Source organism: Rattus norvegicus, chromosome 17 (genome assembly GCF_036323735.1).
Source record: "Rattus norvegicus strain BN/NHsdMcwi chromosome 17, GRCr8, whole genome shotgun sequence".
Taxonomy (NCBI): domain Eukaryota; kingdom Metazoa; phylum Chordata; class Mammalia; order Rodentia; family Muridae; genus Rattus; species Rattus norvegicus.
Genome location: NC_086035.1, coordinates 64,770,001 through 64,787,835, shown reverse-complemented (window position 1 = coordinate 64,787,835; position 17,835 = coordinate 64,770,001). Strand labels below are relative to the sequence as shown.

The following is a 17,835-nucleotide window of genomic DNA, read 5'->3' as shown; positions in this document are numbered from 1 at the left end:
CTCTAGGAATGCTATGACTGGAGGCAAAGTGACAAATTCCTTAACACTATCATAACTTGTTCAGATGACCAATGAGTGTCTGTGGGGTAGAAACAGTGAACACAGTGTAAGGTGGTGAAGACTCAGTTTTCTTACTCTAGAGCTAGAATATTTATTTGGAACTGCTTCAGTAGAAGTGAATGCCTGATTCCTCTAATGTTCTCCTTGGTCTACAAACACACAAAGTTAATTTGCATCTCATGTTTTCCAGTCGGTTATCCACTTCCCCATACACAGGCAGACTATCTTCTAAAATGCAGATCTTTCAATAGATAAAAATGCTCAGATTGCAAGGGAGTCAATTATTCAATGTTCCAACACAACCAGGAAGAGAGAACGCAGTGAGATTAGAGTAGCCCTCACTTAACCCCTGATCCTGGATCAGTTGATCAGTAAAATATATGTTAAATGCCCACCAAATCAGAAGAATTTTTTAGTAAGCTCCACAGTTGATTTTACAAGAAAATGAACACTAAATTATAACTAGGAGGTTTGGGATAAAAATAGTAAGAGGAAAAACCAGATTTCTCTGAGTAGAGAGAGGGAACAGGGATGACAGAGGCACAGTCATTATTACCCAAGCCTTAGAATAAGAGTATTACAAGTAATAAATTACTTGCAGCATAAAAAAAACCCCATTAAAATAGGATCCAAATAGTTCTACTACTGCAATTCAAAGAAAAAGAGATTATGTTTATATTTGATGCACAAACATATCATTTATGTTATATGGAGAGCTTCTGGTATTTGTGATAATTTACTTGTCACAGAAAATCTTGGAATATTTTTGGCACGGTCATTTAGATCTCCTTGTGCTATGTGGAATAACCCAACTTTATCATTGATTTTCTATACTCACCTATCAGTTTCTGTTGAATAGAAAAAGTGTAGCCTCACTTCTCATTTTAGTTTGAATACTGACTTTGGAGATCGGGTTGGATTCTTTTCCTTGGAAAAATATATTTGAGTTTAATTAAGGTGAAGGGATTGGAAGGAGAGGCCTTATGATGTCACATTCTCTATTAACTCCTTCTTTGTTATTGCTAGTAGAGCTGATATTTTCTGACTTGTGCCAACAGCATTTTGCTTGAAATAATTACTGTGTCCTGTATTTCTAGCAGTCGTGTACCGCCAAGGTTGTCTCCAATTGTGCTTTCAATTATCACCTAAATCGCTTCATCTCTCATAAGAATAGAGTCCGCATTTTTCAGCGATGTCTTAATACGTTGTCAGGATATCCCACATGCAGGCCAAGTCCACAGCACAGAACAGAATCTACCCTTGTGTTTTAACGATTTTCTCACTGCCTAACCAGTACTGCTCTGCTTGACTTGCAACGTAAAGTAGAATCAGTCCCTGAATTCCTTAAGTGTTAGCCCATTTATATTAGAAGGAACAAAAACAGAGCATTAGCAATATTACACAGTACACACATAACCCATATAGAGGTGATAATGTCTGTCATCCGCATTGCAATGGTCAAGGCCAGCATCAATGGAGGCTCTGCCATTATCCTCACCACCACATGTAGTATTCATCAGACCTCTGGCTCTTCTGCATGTTAATTCCATTATTTTACACACCGCAATGATGAAAATATCATGTTAATCTCAATTTTAGAGCTAAGCAATCAAGGCTAATTGAGGTCAATATTCTCAAAATACAGAGGTGATATTCAGTGAAGATTTCTGTTCTTATCACAACCATATTTAATGATTCACATGATAGGTTATGGTGAAGTATGAGTGTGAAACATGTTAAAGGATGTATTCGCAAGGAATGATGTCCTCATTTCAAAAACATGTTAAAGGATGTATTCACAAGGAATGATGTCCTTATGTAAAATTTTGAATAGACTATGTATTGATATTTATAGATATGGTAGTACAATTAATAATAAAACTAAAAGAGAACTTAGTTGTTATTAAGGGACATTGAAATAGCCTTTTCTATTTACAATAGGTCTGCTGTTTGGGCAAGGGTTTGGGGAAGAATTCAGATAGCTATCCTGAGAACAGGAAGACTGTCTTTCAAGATAATGTATCAAGTGTGACCATCTGGTAGCCCTGCTGGGGTTGAGTGAAGGAAGCCTTTGTTCCTGTCTGCATAGGTTTCTGCTCTTTCAGACTTCATGTTAGCACAAGTAGCAAGATTCCCAGAGTGAGCATTTCAATACAACCAGGTGATATTTTAGGATGTGGCTTCAGAAGTTGCTTCCAGTTTATTGATTTGTTCAAAGCAATCACAGAAGTCCCCTCATCCACTCTCCTGGGGTTAAGTAAGCAGAACCAGACTCTAGAAGAACACATGGCCAGAAAAGCCATGGAGGTACCTCTTTTAAAATATAATTGATCATAGAGACTTGTGCAATCCAGTCCTAGCCACCTTCTTTTTTGCAACCCCGACCTTTTAGGTGATTAAAAACTCCATGTTGTATCTGGACAGACCTCAAACTTCCATTTTGACGTAACGGATACACTCAAGGCAAGCATATTATGTGAATAAATCTTCCCTCTGCCTAAAATGTCTACTTTGAAAACCCAATTTTGAATACTATCTCCTGTGCGAAGTCAATCCTGGTTCTTCCTACTGAACACAGGTTAGCAGTCTGATTTACCTGAGTCTTTTCTTTGTACTTCTCTAAAGACATAAGAGACCACAAACAAAATTTCTAAATCTGGGAGTCGAATCTTTAAAGCATGGGGTCATCAGGTGGCATGCAGACCTGGAGAGGTGCACTATGTTGATTTTCTCTCATCAGCACCCGGACCTTCTAAGCCATGCAGGCAGCCTATTCCACGTCACCCAAAATGAATGTTTACAGTTAAAAGAGGAGCTACATCTCAGAGAGTACATCTAAAAGTGGATGTAGCAGAGCCCAGAGGAAGGAAGGATCAAGCAAACCCCATCAAAGGTGCAATTGTGGAGAAACTTGTAAACGTCTACAGCCTGGAAATATCCATTAAAGTTTAATCAGCTGTCTGCTCTTGAGAAGGACAAGAGGGCAATGGTACCATTAACATGAAACCCTAGAAACTGGTTTTTCACACAGAATACAAGAGGCTTTGGCTGGCACCTCCACTCTTGCTCTTGATGTTAACTTGACACCGATTACACCTTGATTAATAATTCAGTAAGCATTCAGAACATTCGCTCATCAGCAACCAGAAAATCTTTACTTATGGTTTATGTTTCCCAGAGTGGTATATTTATTAGTTAAAACAAAGGTTGTGATCATCTGTTAGTCCAAATGTCCTTAAGGAAACTAAGATTGCATGTGAAGAGGATGTGTGATTTATAAGGTGAAAATGAAATATACTTAGATGATTTAAATTTTAGGGAGTAAGTTATTTCTCACAGTTGAGATTTTATTTATTCTGTGGTATGCATAGGCATGTATGTGTGTGAGAGAGTTGGGGTATGTCTGAGGTTGATATCCGTGTCTTCCTCAGATGCTCTTTAATTTCTTTATTGAGGAAGTGTATCTTGCTGAACCCAGGAGTGACTGATTCTGCTACTCTGGCTAGCAGCTTTCCTTGTGGATTTCTTGCTCCAGCACTTGGATTATAGGTAGCCATCAGACCTGCCTGGCTTTCATGCAGGTTTGGAATACCAGTCTTTATACTTGCAAAGCAAATGCTTTATCCACTGAACCATCTCCCTAGCTCGACAATTTATTTGTATAATAACTATCTTATCTTAAAAACACAATGGCCACAAAAACCCTAAAATGCACGTGATGAAAATTATATATAGCCTAGTGGTTTATAATTTCTAAATCTGAATAACTTGACAAATTGAATTTTTATAGTTCAAAGGAAAGAAGAAAACTCTTCCTTTCATTTTACCAGGCAAATAGATGGATATGAATTTGCATGTTAAATAGGAAAATCAAATTCTTAAGTCTGCAAATCAATAATGCTGGCTGTCGGTATTCCCAATGGTGGAACTTCGGTCTGCCTTTGTTGTAGTCCTAGAAGTGGGATCCATTTAAGATGCATGAATCTGGCCCTTGAAGCCAGTAGATTATTAAGTTAGGAATGATAATGACCAGGAAACCTTTACATCAGTGACTAGCTGCTTCATTTGAGAAGCGCAGAGGCCCGCAGACCAGACTGCCCAGATGACTCCTATTCTGAGATTACTGACACTGGAATGCTGTGGCTGCTGCCTGCACCACGGTAGCTACTTCCATGGATGAATGTTCTTGTTCAAACTGCTCTTCCTCCTGCTGCACATTGATAATATCCTCCTTGCGAAAGTTCATCACCATTGATCTGAAACGCTTGGTTCAGACTTCCATTTACCTCCCCGCTCCCTGACACACAGAGAAGGCAAGAAAGAAAATGAAACAGAGAAAAAGAGTACACGTTCTTCAGCTTCTCCCGATTCCTTCTAAGGAAAAGAAGAAGTCAGAAGAGATGGTCAGAACATTTGCTTCCTGGAAGGAGATTGCTGGGGAAATAGCTTGTCCATTCAAGTAAGGAAAGGAAGGACACACAAACAGGCATGGATTTGGTTGTGGGGCTCAGTGACACACTCCCATTCTCTCCTATCACGCTGCCCAATTCTACCTGCCATTCCTCCTGCTAAGAGAAAGATGCTGACAAGTTAGTTCATTGATTCATTTATTTTTCAAAAAGTTAGCTGCGTTCGAGTGCTTTTTTAATCAGTCTAGATTGCAACGAACAAAATAGAAAGTAATTGCAGAATCAAGATTAATTGCGAGCTCTCCTCCTCGTTGCTAACAACCTTCCAGAAATGTGCTCCTCCTTCAACATTCCTTGAGGCTGCATTACACTCCAATTTTACTCTTCCGAAGCATGACTCTACTGACTGCTTTCAATAGACCATATTTGGGAAGTTCCATCCAACTGTATTTCCTGGTCTCTTCAGTTATTTTAGTGCACAATCATCCCAAAATATTCCTTACTAAAAGTATAAGAGGACTAATTTGGTGTCTGCGAATCGGTTATAGATAAGACGACTGGTTCAAAAGCTGGAATTTCCGAAAGCAACTGGAGCTGAGTGCAAAACTCTCTAAAGCAGAGAGATGGGGGTTGTATGAAATTATGATTACATGGAGATTATTTCATTCTTCATGTATTTTTATTCTTTGAGCGTTTGTATATAATATACTTTGATTGTATTTTCTCCCACTTTGCCCTCCAGATGTTTTTAGATACGTACTGCCCCATGGCCCCCTCCCCACTTGATGTTTCCTTTGTATAATCTGCTGGTATCCAATTAATACCAACCATAAGTCCATGGGTGTAGGACCACCCAGGCTACACAGTCATGGCTGAGGAGGTCCTAGGTCCTACGGGAGAACCTACTACTGTAATTTTGCTGAATGGACACAACATCAAACTGCCTTGTAGATTCTTCTCTATATACCCAGAGATTAGGGCAGCTCTAAATTCTCAACAGAGAAACTTATTTTTGCAGCAGACAGAAGACAGTAGTTAATAGAGATCTACAGTGGATAAAAATGCAAAGCATAGGAAACCACGCAGGGTTAAGAAGGGCATCTTCATCAGACTCGGGCCCCACCAGGCTGAAGGACATAGGAGAAAAGGAGGCAGGAAGGTTAAAAAAACTAAACTCACGTAACTCATACAGAATTATATTCAAACATGGAGACTTTCCAATACCTGTGCATGTGACGTGACTACGATTAGTTTCCAGTACAATCCGGAAGCAAACAAGGTAAGAATTGTTATTCACTGCAATGAAATCATTGCATCTATAAATTGGTTTATATACATATTATATTGGTTCTATGGCTGAATATAACAAATGTGAATGTACATATATATTAGATACATTGGAAGATATATTAATATAACTACATATTTTACAATACCTACTATCATATATAAATTCCTTGATTGCTAATATAATTCACAAGGTAGAGATATTATGCAAATTAAACAAATGAGGAGTTTAGGACTTCAGTGTATAAATCTTTAGGAATAATGAGTTTTAGATCTGGGACAGGCCATTGGTTTAGCCTCCACAAAACCCAGGATTCTGAAATGTAAAATAAAAATAATATCCACCCTGTAGCAAGCTCCTGCCAGCCTCCCATCCAATGACATCTCATGCCTCGACTTTTTCCCTGTGATCTGCCTTTTACTGGTGTCTCTATCTATATACCTAAGTAAAAGAAATACAGCCTGGCAAATAAGTGTCAGTATTTTATAGAATATGGAGAAAGAAGAGGAGTGCCCTAGGCAGCACCAAATGTGCCTTTGTTAGTAATAACAGGCGTGTGTGTGTGTGCGCGCGCGCGTGTGCGCGCGCGGGCGCACACGTGTGTGTTGTGAGGGAGACATGAAGAGGTCAGAGGACAACATTGCATGGGAGTCCTCACTTTCCACACTTCGGACAGAGTCACCGTTACTCAGGAATGCATAAACCAGACTAGCTGGTCTGAAAGCTCCCAGGTATTCTCAGGTCTCCACCTCCTATCTTGCTGTAGGAGTATCTGGCTTTCTTGATTTCTGGGGAGCTGTACTCTGGTCCTTGGGTTTAGATGGAAACTGCATTCCTGAGAGAGGCATCTCTTCTTCTCTCCTGTTTTGAACCAAGTTTTCATTTTCAGCAAAGTCCTCAAAAAAATCAACTATAAATAAATGCCTATCTTATAAATAAGTGATAAGAGCAATTTCCCACGGACTAATTTAGAGAAGATATTTTCAGGACAGGATGGATAGGTTTTGTAAAGGCTCACATATGTGATAGGGAGATGATAGATGTCAGTAACTCGCAAGTAAACCCAGCCGACTGTAGGTCATTTAGATAAAAACGTCACCCAGAAGACAACAGGAAGCATCCAGGTGGATCTTGTAATCCTGACTAAGAAATAGTTTGCATCTGTTTCGGTAAACTACAAAAGCGATACTTAGAGATCAGTGATACACATTAAGTTTGGATATTCCTAATATTTTAAGATCCAGGTGTCTTCAAGCTTTGTATATATCTGTGGGTAACCTTAACTCAGCATTTTCATGTCTTTACCTCTTGAACATTGAGGTCATAGATGTGTAACCTCCAAGGCCAGGTTTATGTAAGGTGGAGGACAGAATGCAGCACTTCATGCACGCTAGGTAAGCCCTCTACCAACAGAGCCATGCACTCAGCCCTCTGACATTTAATTATGGGAAAAGATATAACTCTGTAGCCTTTTGCTTTTAACATTTGCTTCTCTTCTACCACCTTCTATTTTTAGAACAGATGTTGCCAATCATACACATTTATTAATAATTTTGAACCTCAGTTTCTTTGGTTTACAAGTTACTATCACTATTTCTTAAATAGGGCCTTTTTAAGTTTTAAGAAAAGGTCCAGCAAATACCACTTGATTTCTCATATAAATTTTGGACAACTGATAATGTCAGATGTAACTACCTATGGAGGTCTTTATTACTCTGAGTGCTGGTAAAATTTGCCTTGGAGAATAGGTAGACTGGGGCTGACTTTTACACTTGCTGCAGGTAGCCAGAGACTGAGCAGGTCCTAGTTTCCTTCAGTCTCCTTTGAAGTTCATAGTAACAGCCCTGTTTCTGCAGACAGAAAAGAGTTTTGCTAAGCATAGTGGGCCAGGAGACTGCCCACGCAGCATATCTTATCTGCAAAGTTGGTCCTTTAGGATAGGGTGAGGAAGAAAAAAAAATGAGAATGGGAGCATGGAGGACACCTCTCCCAGGAATCATGAAAAGGGAAGAGATGTTTTCCTTTAGCAGATGAATCTAACTCCTGGAGGAAGGAATCACCATGTTTGAGAAACATCCTAATTAAATAAAGAAGTCTTCTGCCTAGGCGTTACACTGTTTCCTTTTCTCGGGTGGCTCTCTGGAATCCGTGAAGTCAGGGTAAAGTACTATGGAGGCATCAGAAGTAGTCTGTAATGCCAAATTCTGACTTCTATTGGAAGGGAGTGTCAGAGGAAAGGGGAGGGAGGGTGAGAAGATCTTCAAAGAAAAGGAAGATGTCAGTGAAGAACTGGAGGGCTCACAATGGTAGGAGTTAGTGGCTGTGTACCTGGTGCTGACTAGCTATTGAGTGGCTTAGCTTTTGAGTGGCTATAGATACTCATTAAATCAGGGTGCAAATGCCAATCCAGAATTTCCTAGCTGTGTGTTCCTTCCCAAGATTTGTGACTACATGATATCCTCAAGTGTCGCTTTTTCGTGGCTAAAATGCAGTTATAGGATTGATCTCAAGATTGACTTATAGGTGAGTACCTGTCCCATGGGCCATGGGCAGGAGAATGTGAATGTTCACTAATATTTTTACAGTAGTATTTGAGTCCCACGACTGGCCCTTCATATCTTCTTATTTTGTTTCACAATCAATCTAGAAGGCTGTAGAAGGAGAAGTAGGAGGAACATTTTGCAATCAACTAAGGAAACATTCGTTGATCCCTTCACTCTGCACTCAACACTGGGGGTGTAAGTCCCTTGTTTCTGGGTCATAGCCTTCACTTCTGGTGGAGGTGACTGAGATGCTACACCTCCAAAGAGAAGAAGGGTACAAAGGGCATTTGTTCTTTTTAGCTCTTAAATGTGCTTAGAGATGTGCGACTCACCGTAGGACTTAACACATACAGACAGCAGCTACAGGTACGTTAGATGGCCAGGGTCTCCTGAAGGCATGTGAACAGCAGTCAGAACTCCTGGTTTTAGAAATCAGTATCTATAGAAACTGGTGAAAAATCAAAGGAAAACACTCATGGGGCATTTACTAGGAGCTAAGGCTTAGTATGTAACCAAAGTTCACTCAACTCTGTTGAGTCAGTTCCTCTACTTTTCTATGGGTTCCAGGGAGCAAACTGTGGTTGCCATGTTGGAGCAACAAACACCTTTACCTACTAAGCCACCTGTTGGCCCTTGATGGTCTTTATTTCAACCAAAATTGTAGATAAAGGAGTTCCTAACTTGTCTCCTGACTGGTACCTACTCTCATAAAACTTTTGTGTGCCTGAAGTATAATATAACTTAGGCAGGGCGTTTTCCTGTCAGCAGATAGTCCATATCCACATCGATAGACTACATCAATGCCTATAAAACCATTTATCTAATTAGGATAATCTCAGGACAACTCATGGCACACTCCTCAAAAGTAGAGTATGAAAATTCTTGACTTAAGGGAAGAAAGTTGCTGTTGACTGAAGTTGCTAAGCTTATACTGTGACTTATTTTTTGCTGTTAATCTCTTATTGTGTATTATTTATAAATTACACTTTACCTAGTTTTGTGTGTGTGTGTGTGTGTGTGTGTGTGTGTTTGTATGTGTGTGTATGTAACCAATATTATATTTGACACTTTTCTTACTTTCAGGCATCTACTCGGGGTCTTGAGTGACATCTCCCATAACCTAACAAGAATAGGGTACAATATTTTTCTAAGTTAAGATTTTATTATGTTTCCTTCCAGTGCTGTGCATGGAGTTTTCAAGCATAACAAAAATAATGCCATCTAAAACAATATAATGACATACATATTTTGAGTGTAACTATTTTTTTAAATACATAATCTATCATGCACAGAAGTCGCAGGAAACAGCTTTGCCTTTCTTGTCAAACTTAAATGTCATAACCTAGGGGCCTGTTCCTTATGTCTGCTTTGAGTCCGCTGACGCTACGAAATTTTTAATTTCCCTTCCCAGCTTTCACAATTGACAGGAAGAAAGACGGACTTGGCTCCAGCAAGAGCACCATCTGTTCCCATTGTTCCACCACTAAGTTCTACCTAGGAATTGGGAGTGGCATGAACGTCCACACCCAGAGCTCTCAGTGGCCCACAGATAATGGTTCTTCAGAGTTCAAAGCAGTGGAAGTCACCAGACATGGAGAAGAATGGCACTTGGCTGTGCAATGCAGAAATCTGCCCTAGGGTTAAGCAGATCACCCCTGCATGGCAGTGCCTGAGAATGAGATGGGAATGGTAAGTAAGCAAGAGTAAGAGCGTCTTCCTGGAGGTGGTGCCTCAGGAAGCAGGAAGTTGAGGGGGAAATGGGGTTCAGAAGAGAAAGTCAGGGGTAGCTGAACTATTATGAACCAATTGTTTTGTTCATGAAGTTTTGAGGCAGAGTCACATTTGCGTATTCAAATGTTTTATTTGCTTCTTTTCCCTACTTTCGTATTCCCCCATTTATTCTTCTCTCTCTCTCTCTCTCTCTCTCTCTCTCTCTCTCTCTCTCTCTCTCTCTCTCTCTCTCTCTCTCTCCCTCCTGGGTGTCATAGTCATTTAGCCAAAGATGGTATGGTGGCCTAGATCTCACAGTGTAGGTAGAACTCCTTATCTCCCACCCCCTCAACACTGTGATTACAGACAAACACCTCGCTGTTGGTTTGCTTTCTCTGGACCCCTATAGAGGCCAGTAGCTGCATCAAATATCATATCCCTGCAAAGCAGAGGACACTCACCAAATGGTCCTTTATGGGTATTCTCTAAACAGTTCTAAATCATGTCGTGATCCAGTTGCCGTAGGATGAAAACAACAATCAATTGTCTGTGATTCCTGGAGGAGATTGGGTGATGGGTAGAGGCCAAAGGGTCTGGCAGTTGGTAGAGAGAGTCTGAAGAGGTCTAAGCTGTAGCTGAAGGTGATAAACATCCTCTTGGCTGACATGGGCTCCATGATGAATGAGGACAGATGGAGAAGGCTGACCTCAGAGAATGTGACAGAGTTGAGAATGAATTTTCTAGCATGTGTAATTTTGGATTCTATTAGAAGGTGCATGACCAATACAGCACTGGAATAATAAACCTCTTACTCAAACCAAAGGCCTTGAAGGAAAGAGACTGCATTTTGGGAATAAGGCCTTTCACATTTGTGACCCAAGTACCCTACAAGTGTTCAGTGCCCAGCAGACATACTAGGTGTTTCTCTTTGACTAAGGGAAAACTGTTGTATTCATTAAACAGTAAGTTAATCAGAGTAGCCATAGGTAGGTACTTCATAGAGTAGAGAGGGAAAGAAAGCTTTGAGTAGGTGATAGAGAAGAGTATAAACCTTGAAGAAGTTGCAAATGTTACAGATTGGTCTGAGGGTCTTGACCTCAAGGGAATGCATTCAGCAGGAGACAGAAATACAGACAGATGGGAACTACTGAGTAAAAAGCCAAGTGCTTGGTAAGAGCTAAGAAGCCCCAGTGAAAACGTCCATTACAGAACGCCAGTCACAGGGCTCGGGAGAGCTCAGAGCCCAAATTCCTAGCTATGGAAATCTCATGGGGGTCAAAACATGTTTTAAGGGACACTCATTTAAAATTGAGAGTCTTTTGGATCTGTAAGCTAGGTCAGTAGCTAAAGGGGCTTGCCACTAAGGCTGATGATCTGAGACTGATCCCCAGTAGCCATGTAGTGAAAGGACTAAGTCCTCCAGATTTTCACCTAACACCCATAGACATGTTCTGGTGTGTGTGTGTGTGTGTGTGTGTGTGTGTGTGTGTGTGTGTGTGTGTATGTATGTGTGTATGATAAATAAATAAGAATACATTTTAAAAAATAAATTGGGAGATTTAAAATTATGATACCCGTTTTCTCTTGCAATAGCTGGGACCTGGGATATACTATTCACATGTGTTGGTGATACCAGAAGTTGGATGGCAAGGGTCCTCAGTGTTCCAAAGCCCCATTATCCTTTGATGCTGTCTCAAGTAAGATGCCAGTAGTGAATTTCAAGCCATTATTGATCTGGGATTTATACTTTATCTTAGTAGAGAAATCAATTTTGATTTATACATCTCATCAAATAATAAGAGAAAAGAGACTGTTATATAGTTTTTAAAACATGGGTACTTGAGACCAAAGAAAGAAACTTAACCTATAGGGTTGGAGATTTAGCTCAGCGGTAGAGCACTTGCCTAGCAAGCGCAAGGCCCTGGGTTCGGTCCCCAGCTCCAAAAAAAAAAAAAAAAAAGAAACTTAACCTATATAATAGTAACAAGCAACTCCATAGTTAAGTTTTTCCACTCTAGACATTTGAATGCAACATGTGGCAAAGAAATGGACAGTAGCTAGATTCCCAGGGATTTGAAGCAAGCTAAATTAGCCCATAAAGTTAGATTTTCATAGTTTGATGGAGAAAATTAATAATACTATCTTTCAGAATATTAATAAAATACCCATAGTTGACTGACACATGGATATGAATGATAATGAATCAGAAAAATGTTCTGCAGAAATCAACTGAGTCTAGTCGGCTGATAAAATGCCTGTTACCCAACAAAGAGGCAAGGAGTTTGGATCCCCAGCACCCACAAAAATAGTGTACAACTGTAACACAGCTGTTTAGGTAGCAGAGACAGGAGGATGCCCTAGAGCTAATTAGCCAGCCAGCCTAGCTGACAAGACAAATTCAAGGCTTAGTTGTAGACTATCTCAAAAAAAAAAAAAAGGCAGAGGGAAAACACCTGATGTCAACCTCTGGTTTCTACCCATAGGTGCACACATATGCGTGGGCCCTTGCATACGTATGTTCTCTCTCTCTCTCTCTCTCTCTCTCTCTCTCTCTCTCTCTCTCACATCTCTCTCTCTCTTTCTCTCTCTCTCTCTCTCACACACACACACACACACACACACACACAGCTTGACTTTGAGATGCTCATAAGTAAGCTCTTTCCCTATTTAACAAAAACCTGTATGGATAAAATTATATAAGAATAAAACTTCTTGGATCAGACCTAATTTTAATGTGTTATAAGAGAATCCTTTCTGATTGGCTCCTTTCACTTCTGCTTCAGTTTTCTCACAGAACAATAAATAGCTCAAGGGCATGCAGTCAATGTCTCTTTGCCCTGCCCCAACACCTTCCTTCTCCTCTAATAACCTCAGTATTTCAATTTGGAGTTATACATTAGGACCATTTTAAGAAATGTGAAGAAGAGGAAATGTTCCAACATTGACAGAAGAAATGTGGTTTCTTTTGTAAGCACATTATGTTTTTTAAATAAAGTTTATTATGGTTAAATTATTGTTTCCTTCCTGCACAAAATAAGTGTCCAAGTGGAGAAAAGTATCTAAGTCAGTAACTGTTAGGAGACAACAGTATCCTGATTCTTTATAAGCCATACTTGTTATGACTTTAAGTTACCATTTTAGACAAGTCTGGACCACCCTGAAAATACAAGTTTACTGGTTAAGTGGGCATCAAGGGGTTATAATATGTACCCAATGTTAACATAACCTTCTGTTTATTTGGACTATGTCTCTCCGAGGTTCTTGGATAATTTTTCAGACCCTATCCAATTTATCTCTTAACTACAGCTACGTAGGTGGCAGCCTTTCAGATTAAATTACCTTCCAGTCACTTCCTCATTAAAGAAAGAAAAAAAGATGTCAAGCAGATGACAAAGCATCTTGTCAAAACGAGTTCACAGTTGAAGAAGCTTTGCAAAGGGAAGCTTCCCCCAGTGGCTCTCAAGAACCCCAGTCTTCTGAGGGGGCATGCATCCTGCTAAGTAGGTGCCACCTTCCCAGAAGTCCGAGAATGGCCTGGTCACAGCAAAAGGGCAGTGGAAAGCAGGAACTTAGCAGAGGGGGATTAGCCAGTTTACAGGAGTAACACTACAGTGATTTAGAATTTCAAGAAAGTTTCTAAAGGGTTTCTGGAGAGTACTGTCCTGCTGTGTAACTTTCCTATGTCTTGCCTGTGTCAGCAAATCTTGACTACCTTTCCATGGTTAGAAAGTTAAGGCCCTTAGGATGCAGAGAAGACAGAAAAGACACATGATGTCTATAAGGGACACGATACCTCCTGCTTCCAAAGTGATTTCTTTCAAACTGTCTGTAAAGCCTACTGTTGTTGTAGAAATATAAAAATAATAATGAGTAACGGTGTCTTTTACCCCGCTAGCTGTGTACCGCGGTGCCCAGATATCTGCTAGATATCTTGGCAGAAACACATCCCAGCTGCACACTTTCCTACACTCAAACCCTCACATAAAAGAACACACAACACAATAATCTTTGACCCAATTGGTAAGATATAATTGCCCACTTAAACATACAAAGCCCGGTACCATCCATCCCTTGAGAACATTAATAACAACCTGTAAATACACAGAGCAGAATCTTAACATCACCTGCCATCTTGTCCTGCCACGGCTTCTCCCCCCCACTCCTGTCTCTGCCTCTCTCCCCTAGTCTCCTCCTCTTCCTTCAAACTTCTCTGCCGTCCATCCTTCTTTCTCCTCCAATGACAGGCCTCCTTCTATCCTGTACCTGCCCCTCACCAGTACTTTACAAATTCAATGGAGAGGTGGTTCTGGTGAAGTCACCTGAGTTCTGAGTCCTTGACTAGGCAGCTGTTCTTGGGGCAGTGGAATTAGCATCAAAATACAGTAACTTCAGGGCAAACCACAACAGCCTACTAGCTGCGTCTTTATCTGTAGTCTCCTCAAAGTACCACTCTTTTCCCCTCAAATTTACCTTCAGAGGGCACTGAACACAAGTGTTTTATTCAAATAGTGTCTTTTATGAACATCATCACATTACGGAATCATCAACAATGAGTTTCCATGGGGCTGGGGGGCAGGGCAGGGAATAATGCCTGTGAACCACGGGTATACAAAAATTGTCAAAGTCTTCAAAAATACTGAGGAATTTAGTTTCGCTGAAAGAAATATGAAATACCCCCCTAAATGATTACATCATAGTATTCACTGGACTGTTGGATATTTACTGGGCATGTACTCGTTTCTAGCTGTTAAGCCTCACATGACTCATCGTAGATGGAAATGACCAGCAGACGGCAAAAACAATAGAATTGGTAAATATTTAGTTTTCTTCCTGCTACTATGACAAACACCAAGACCAAAAGTAACTTGGGGAACCAAAGTTTGTCTGTTTTATTTTATTTTATTTTATTGCCTTACCGATTATATTGCATTATTATGAGAAGTCAGCAGTAAGTAGAGAAGAATCATGGAGAAATGTTGCTTATTGGCCTGTTTTCCTGTCTTGATCCTGGACTACCTGATGGGGTATAGCACTATCCACAGGAGGCTGCCCCTTACCCTTCTATATCAATTTAGCATTACAGAAAATGCCACCATAGACATGCCCACACTCCAATCTGATGAGCACAATTCCTCCGTTGAGATTCCTTCTTTCGGGGTATGTCTATATTTGTGTCAAGTTGATAAAACTAAATCAACACAGTAAGGATGTCAGAGCACCCTATAAAAAGTGATGGGGCAATCTCATATCTTGCTAGGTAAATAGGAGGTTCAACAGATGAACGGTAGATAGTATAGAGTGAGAAAAAGAAGCGTGTTCTAGCCATCAAGGTTAGCCTGGCTTTGTTGATTAAAGGGATTATGTACAGTAAAGAGAGAGTTTGTGCTTCCTAAGCTCAGCCTTGTATCTTTAAGAAGTGAGCTGCAAACTTTGGAAGCAGTGGTGTCTATCCTAAGGACGTCTGTGTCTCCTCCAGGTGTTCAGTGCTTCCCATCACACGTGCCCACATCCTTGTGGACAGAGGTTTGTTCAAAAAAAGTCAGGGGAGGAACTGGAATGTTACCTTCAACAGGAGATTGAGAAAATGCTGTTCCTATGAGTAAGCAGAGACGCTCATAAAGCATGTGGGTGTCACTGGGTGGATGCTGACTTACCCACGCAGGAACGGAAATGCAGGAAGAGAGAAGCTGAGGAGGGAGAGGGAAGCTAGCTAAGAACAGAAAGTGAAAACAGTTTGTACAACGCAAAACAGAAATGATTTCAACAATTGCTTCAAAAGAAACACTCACCAGGCCTATCTTGTTTTCTTGGTTTGTTATTTTGAGATTTGGGGGACTGTGCAGGCCCAGACAGGTACTTAGTCTCTGAGCTAAGTCAGTCCCCAGCTTTCTTTTTGTGGGAAAGGGGCTTACAATGTTGCCTGGATGGGACGTGAATTCTCTCTGTAGCCCAGGTTAAGACTGAATTTTGAAATTATCTCCAATATAGACATAGGTCACCATCTATAGACTGCAAAACACTATTCTTACTGTATCCAGTTCTCTACTACTCATAATTAGAAGGTGATGGACACCGTTACAGCTCATTATGCGTGCATCTCTTCATTTCCGTTGAATAGCAAGCAAGTTTGTTAGAACGTCTGACTGTGCAAGAAGTGTGCACCTTCTCCCTGTGTCATACAATGCATAGCAGGGAGGGCTTTCATTCTGGCTTTGCATTTTAGTGACTCTTGACATGTGACCTCGCTTATAGAAGCTTCATTCTCTTACTACGTGATAGAAACAGTAAAGCTGCTCGTTCTTATGGGTAAAGGGTGTTAGCTGTCTCATGGCGACGTCGAATAAATTCTCTTATTTTTCCATAATGCTATTATAGGCCAGATACTATTCGTGTGCAATGAATAGGTGACGCAGAGTTCTGGGAAGTAGGCACCATGCTCCGTTGCTGCATCATGAACCTGGAGCCCAAGTGCCTCCTCCCGTCCGTTTGAGAGCCTAATTTCCACTCACTCCCAATACCCTCACTGCTCATCCTGTCTTCTTAGCAGATCATTACATACCCGTTTTCTAGAAAAAAGTATTTTGAGATTGTTATACATGTCAATTTTATTTTGTCAGCTAATGACAGCAACTTTTGATTTTAACTTAGAGAGAGGGTCTCCCCAAAATTTACCTGATGGTCCCAGTTTTTTTTGGATTGTGTTAGCCATAGACACAAAAGGTATGAGGGTTGATTCTTATATAATTTTCCCTTAACCAGACTACATGTGATTTTGTCAACTTAATTTTACTTAGGAATTTAATCATCTTGTGTTCTTAATTGTCTTGTTGTTCTTCATAGAACTTCCTCTTAATTGCATATAACCGTCTGGTACTTTGGTGTGTCCTAAAAGGAAAACAGACCTAAAAATGTAGCCTAACCTTTTATCCTGTGGGAAGAACATGCTTCTGGCTCTGGTTAGGGCCCCAATATCACACTGGTCACCAATTTTTTTGAGGTATCAATTACCTAGTACTGTAAAATTCCATTAGTTTATAATTTTCAAAAAATTAATGCTATCTAATTAAAATGGTTTAGATAATTTTTGGAAGGGCAATTTCCTTTTATTTGTATTATTTACATTATCTGAAGAATTTCACTCAGTTACAGCAAATTCAATTTAGCAATGTAACAACAGACATTGTTTTAATATATAGAATTCATCTACTTAAAGCGTCTGTTTCCAATGACAAAAAAAAATCACATTAAAACTTGAAGCTATCTTTATTTTTAATCATTTGATCCTTAGGGGTATTTCTATAACATAACAGTCTAAAGTTGCTTACTTTGCACAGGACAGAAAATGTTGTTCATGTTGCTTATACATTTGACTACACCACTAATATTTTTATTTATGAGCATAGAAATAAGAATAATACCATGGCTTCTTACCCCAAAGAACTTCCTGGGGTTTTAGGGCACCAAAGGGAGGAGATAACAGAATGCAAAATAATAGGTCATGACAAAAACACAAATTCAAAAGAAAATGAAATTTGTTTATAAATTACTTAAGTGATTAAAAACATTTCTCAGTGTCATACTTAAGCACAAGAAAGGGTTGGCCAGAGCTGTCCTCAGGAGCAGCTGGGTCAGGAAAGGATCAGTCAGAATCCTCATAAGTGATTTTCCTCTCTTCTGAGTTATCATGAGATCACAGCATTTTGCTAACATCCATCTATGGCATGATGTCAGACATAGCATAATAAAGGCATGGAATTCCAAAAGTCGTTGCGTGAGTATTTGGGTATTATCCACAGATTGGAGGGTCCTTTCTATGCAAACAAAA

At 40.0% G+C, this 17,835-nt stretch overlaps 1 protein-coding gene and 1 long non-coding RNA gene across 11 annotated transcripts in view; one reads left to right on the top strand and one right to left on the bottom strand.

Moving 5' to 3' along the window:
• Chrm3 (cholinergic receptor, muscarinic 3) overlaps window positions 1–17,835 on the bottom strand; it is a 462,074-nt gene that overhangs the window by 370,787 nt on the left and 73,452 nt on the right. The window lies entirely within an intron of this gene.
• The window catches only part of LOC134482864 (uncharacterized), a 12,337-nt gene continuing 4,353 nt past the window's right edge, over window positions 9,852–17,835 (top strand). The window contains exon 1 of the long non-coding RNA XR_010059491.1: window positions 9,852–9,989. This is a non-coding gene — a long non-coding RNA (uncharacterized LOC134482864). The remainder of the gene's footprint in view (window positions 9,990–17,835) is intronic.